At 39.3% G+C, this 5,483-nt stretch overlaps 1 long non-coding RNA gene across 1 annotated transcript; it reads right to left on the bottom strand.

Moving 5' to 3' along the window:
• Positions 1 to 1,430: 1,430 nt before the first annotated feature.
• Positions 1,431 to 5,483, bottom strand: LOC107835296 (uncharacterized). The gene is made up of 4 exons (XR_001661107.1): positions 5,408 to 5,483; positions 4,447 to 4,551; positions 2,977 to 3,014; positions 1,431 to 1,801 (listed from the first exon to the last, which is right to left on the bottom strand). It is a non-coding gene; the product is annotated as an uncharacterized LOC107835296 (long non-coding RNA).

Genomic DNA, 5,483 nt, shown 5'->3' with positions numbered 1-5,483 from the left:
TCACTGATGCATTTTTCTGTTTATTATTCTGAACAGACACATTATTAATAAAGAGGCTGTTCCTATTTAAAGAACTATATTAAAACATCTTTATGTTTTTAGGAAGAAAAGAACCGAAGATGAAAATGTACTTACAGAGGAAGAACAAACAGAACAAAGTGTGATGGACGATCATGATGATGGTTTCCTGCAGCTAATTTCCTCCTTCAGACAACACAAAGCATCAACCTTCCTGTTTTCTCTCTTTTTCACACTTCATGCTGGGGGTTTGGTGGTGGAGACTGTGAGACAGAGATAGAGAGCTGTCCTCACACATTACTATTTTCATTAATGGTTGAACTTTATATGTGAGAGAGTTTTTTTGTTTTTTTACAGTTGATTCATGCAGCATGTTTTCCCCATCTCTTTCCCAGCTGCTGTCTATCACCTGATTCTCCTGTTTAGGAAATAGTAGCACATTAGATTACTTGTTATTGAACAAAGGGGTCACATTAGAGCAACGCGTTACTAAAGCTGCAACCTGAAGTGACCCAAATCAGATTTATTGCTGTAACACGACCCCTATCTGATCTTTTCATGAACAACACAAATTATATTTTTAGAAATGCAGCCCAGGCCACTTGGATATGTGGTCAAATCTGACCCGAGTCTGTACGGCCAGGTCGCGATCATCTGACCTGAACATCACCGACACTCAACAAACGACACTTTTCTGAGTATCAACAAAGTGACGTTTGCTCGTCATGGTATGAGCAAGTGGGAAGAAAAACAACAACCATGGCGGACGATAATGAGAGTTAAGTTGTTAATATGCTGGTTACAGCTGGATAACTTCTCAGGCCTGGTCCCAAAATTCTCACTGCACCCCATGTGGACAGGCCTGTTCATGACATGTTATAAGACAAACATGCCACGCCATCAACATCCAGCCACTTCCTGTTGTCTTCTTCATCGTTTTCACCAACATCTGGTTGTTGATCATGTTACTCATGTGATGCGAAACAAAATGTTTTTATTGCAGTTTTGCGCTCCACATTAATTTTAACACAGCTGAAAAACTATGGGGGAAATTTTCTGCCATAATCCAAGAGCACATGTTCAGTCTGAAAGCAGGAATTCATGTCTCTGCTCTCCTCCAAATATTCTCTCTTCTCCCTCAGATTTTCTCTCTGCACAGATCAAATCTGCCCTGGGATACCTCTCTGCTCGCAGTTCATCGAACAGCGTCGCCTAGCAACCGTTTCAGCCAATGGGAAAGAAACATGCTTGTTTTTTAACCTAATATTTTTGTCATCTCCAGTTTCTAAGAAGGATATTCAAAACCCAAATTATCACAAATCAGGAATGAATAAAAAAAAACAGGATTTAATACGTAAAGCAAGCTGATGATGACTTAACAGAAAAATGACAGAGTGAATAAGTTTGTTCAGAAATCTCTGTGCTGATGATATTTGCCAGTAGAAAACAAATATTGAAGGAAGAAAAACAGAAACTTTTCTCTTGATTTAAACTGAAGAGGTTTTAATCGTAGCAAAATAGCTGAAAACCTTCCAACCTGTAAAAATCTATTCTAAGATTGTAAAGCAGCTGCAGCTCAGATAAAGGCTGAAGTTCAGTGTGTAAATCCAATTTTCTTCAGGTTTCAGCTTCACTGAACAAACTGCAGCTCTGAGATCCAGAACCAGAGTCCAGGGTCTCATTTGGGCTGTGAGAGTGTAGAGTAGATCTGGTTCTGGTTTGTGTTGGCAGGACTGAGACTCTGGTAGGTTGAGTCATGAGAGGAAACGTTCCCATAACTGTCCTGGAAAAGAAGAAACAAATAATGAAAGGTTCATAGACAGACTGAGAGTTTGCTCCAGTTTAAGAAGGCAGATATTTACAATAGGGCTATAACGATTCCTCGAATTATTCAAGTACCTCGATTATTAAATTTACTTGAAGAAAATGCCACGAAGTTTTGTTGAATTATGTTTTATTATTTACCGCTCTGGGTTCCGGCCGGGTCATTATTTGTGTTGTCCAACGTTCTCTCTTCTGCCTATGAGTTGTTGATGAGTGCTAAGTGCTAGCAGCTAGCAGCAATTTTCATGTTTGATCTGGGGGATTTTTATTGACAAGTGACAATGTCCAGGTTTTTATCATTTTTCAGAAGACCAGCATCCTTAACCTCTTACACCCTCAGGGGGTATAAATAAATTTAAATCGACTGGCCTGAAGTACATTCTGCTCCCAGAGCTGCTGCCTGGTGGCCGGTGAACGATGGAGAGTATTTATAAGGTGAGCAGATAGTCTGAACACTGAGGGCTGCTGTGCTGCAGTTGATGTTTAAAGTAAGTGTAGCTTTACGGATGAACTGGGAAATAAATGTTATATCATCCTGGTCTCCACAAATGGGTGGTGGAGCTCATTGTAGCAGTACATGGCTGCCAGCAAATGTTTCTGTGTGACGAAGGAGCCAAATACAGTCACTCCTATGGACATAAAAGTTATAAATGGCTGGCAAAGTGAAAGATAATCTGTTAAATTGAGTGAAGATGAATACATAAACTAAAACTGAAATAGGGACTTTTTTTAGAAGTAACTTTGTGGCCCTGCATCCTTATTATTATGTTGAAAATAATTCCAGATTTTTGTATAATTTTTGTCCTGTTACAGGTTAATTTTCTAAACTACAGAAAAGTAACTGTTAGGGATGCCCAAAAATGAAAACCGGGGCCGATGTTGATATTTGATATTAATACTGATTATAGTAGTGCCAGTATTTTATTTTATCTTTTTTTTATTTGATTACTTCATTAATCATCAGAATACTCGAGAAATTACTCAAATGTTGTTTACAGCAGCCCCAGTTTACAATGATCTGAGCTTGGCCTTTTAGGTGTTTATTGAAATCAGAATTTGTGAAACATTTTGCAAACTGTCTCTCCTCACAGCTTTATATGATTTTCCATTTTAAAACAAAGAGAAGAAAATCACCTCCATCTTTACTCCATCATCTCCTCTCCTCCTTGAATCTGTGAAACAAAAAGTTTTCTTAGGAGAAAATGTCTGAAATCATGTCAAACAACAAAACCGTTCAGTAAGATGGATTCAGCTGAAAATGCAAACATGATTTAATGGAGTTAAATAAAGAGAGAGAATCACAAAAGTGTTGAATAACGGGATCCACCTGAGGAGGAATTTAATCAAATAAAAATAGATTCCTTCAGAATCATCAGTTCTCCTGGTAAATATGAGTTAAAATCCTCAAAGTAAATTCATGTTTTATGGCAGCAGCAGAATCTCACTTTGATCCAACCACAAAACTTAACAGGATATAAATATGGATGGCCAAGTGAAAAAGGAAAAATAATACATTTCTTCACTTTCATCTATTTGGAAAGGTTTGATTTCATGAGGTGTTTAAAGTTTTCCTCCATGAATAAATTTCCTTCATTAGAACATCGTTCCTCTATTGACTGTCATGTTAAGCATTTGATGGTGGACACAAATGCAGCATTCAGGTGTGTTGAGTAGATCTTGTGAAGTTTAATGAAGAATGAACAAATAAAAACTACAAACATGGGAACTGAGAACACAGGGAGCCAAAGCTGAGCAACAGAAGAACAAGTCCTTTTTTTAATCACATACTTGTGTGTGTGTGTGTGTGTGTGTGTGTGTGTGTGTGTGTGTGTGTGTGCGTTTGTTTGTAATACCTTGTGGGGATGATTTTCCTGACATATACTACGTTGTGGGGACCAGGCTCAGGTCCCCACAAGGGGAAACCCTGTTTTTGGGTCAGGCGTCAGAGTTAGGGCTAAGGCATGAACTGAGTTTTGGTTAGGGTTAGGAAAAGGGTAAAGGTCAGGTTTAGGCTGTAGAAATGCATTGAAGTCAATGGAAAGTCCCCACAAAGATAGCAAAACAAACATGTGTGTGTGTGTGTGTGTGTGTGTGTGTGTGTGTGTGTGTGTGTGTGTGTTTCCCATCTCCTTACATTATGATGTTTACCAGATTGTCTTGTGCAGTAAACAAGACACCAAAGGCAATCACCTTTAATTTTTATATTAAAGATGATATTTCATATTCGAGGGTCATGCTAAAAAAAATCCAAACCTAAAACCAAGCTTTTAGTTCATTTAGAAAGTCGTGTCCCCAAGAGTAACCATCTAGTCACTGACTAGACCACAGGGGTCAAACTCCAGTCCTCTGCTGTCCTGCAGGTTTTAGATGTCCCACAGCTACAAAACGCTGGAATGAAACGGCTTGACTTTCTCCTTCTTGTGTAGTCCAGGTCTCCAGAGCCTTGCTAACAACCTAATTATTCTATTCAGGTGGTGCAGCAGAGGCACATCTAAAAGTTGCAGGGCAGCGGGCCTCAGGACTGGAGTTTGGCCCTCTTGGACTAGACAAAGTCCTCACAGTACAAGAAAAACAAGTATGTGTGTGTATATTCTGTCCTCTTACCTCTCTGATGTTTACCAAATTGTTTTGTGCAACAAACCAGCAGAGGTGCCATCAGCAGCGCGGTGATGATAATCAGAGTCAGACCCACAGACATCAGAATAAAACCTGCAGTCACTGCGGGAAGAAGAACAGCTGGATTTTATTAGCACCAATTTACCGGCTAGTTGACTTCCTTAGTTTTGGAGACTGGTGATCAGCTTATGCTCACATGTTAAGCTGATCTTATCCAGCAATTTGATCTACCTCAGCAAAGGTCTAAAAATCAACCACTGTCCTTTTCTGCTTTACACTGAGAGGCTTCTCTGATAGGCCGGTCCACCAGAGTGTGTCTGCTCGTTTGCAGTTACCAATAGTCACCTCACTGTTACAAATACATCCACATTCTTGCTATAATTCAGTGACATTTCAGGCAAAAAAAAAAAAAAAAATTGGCTTCGGTGAAAATCGGAATCGATAGGTCAGGTTTTTTAAATATCAGATATCAGTAATCAGCCAGAACACTGCAATTATTGCACCCCTAGATGTTATGGTGATGTTTAGTATAAACTGCATCAACATAGATTAGAAAGCAGGGGGCAGGAGGGAAGAACTATTTCGCCGTGTCTGTCTGCAGCATTCTGAATGTTATCATGTCTCAGGACAGTCTAGATTTGTAGAACTGGAACCCTTAGAGTCCTAAAAGACAAAAATCTATTTAGACCCTTGTGCTGCAGCTTTATTAATGAAGCAAAGGCTTTGATGCCTTGGATTTATCCATGTTAATTCTTTGCTGACCTCTTCTCAGATACATATTCTTAACACATTCAGCTTAGTTTCCAAGTTTCTTATCAGTTTAACACCTACAGTAAGGTTATATGGATTGGCAAGAAGGGCTGTGTGATAAACTCGCTCACACACCCAGTCAACAAAAACACACTTAGAGATCACTTTGATCATTAATAGCATTTCCTCCATCACTCACTGTGGGTCGGTGAACCTTTAGATGTCGAGTTCTCCTGATTCAGACCAGAGGTTTCAGAGGGAAGTGAAGCTGTGAA

This window comes from Poecilia formosa, unplaced genomic scaffold (genome assembly GCF_000485575.1).
Source record: "Poecilia formosa unplaced genomic scaffold, Poecilia_formosa-5.1.2 Scaffold1483, whole genome shotgun sequence".
NCBI classification, from domain to species: domain Eukaryota; kingdom Metazoa; phylum Chordata; class Actinopteri; order Cyprinodontiformes; family Poeciliidae; genus Poecilia; species Poecilia formosa.
The sequence above is the reverse complement of the archived record's forward strand: the minus strand, read 5'-3'. Positions and strand labels throughout refer to the sequence as shown.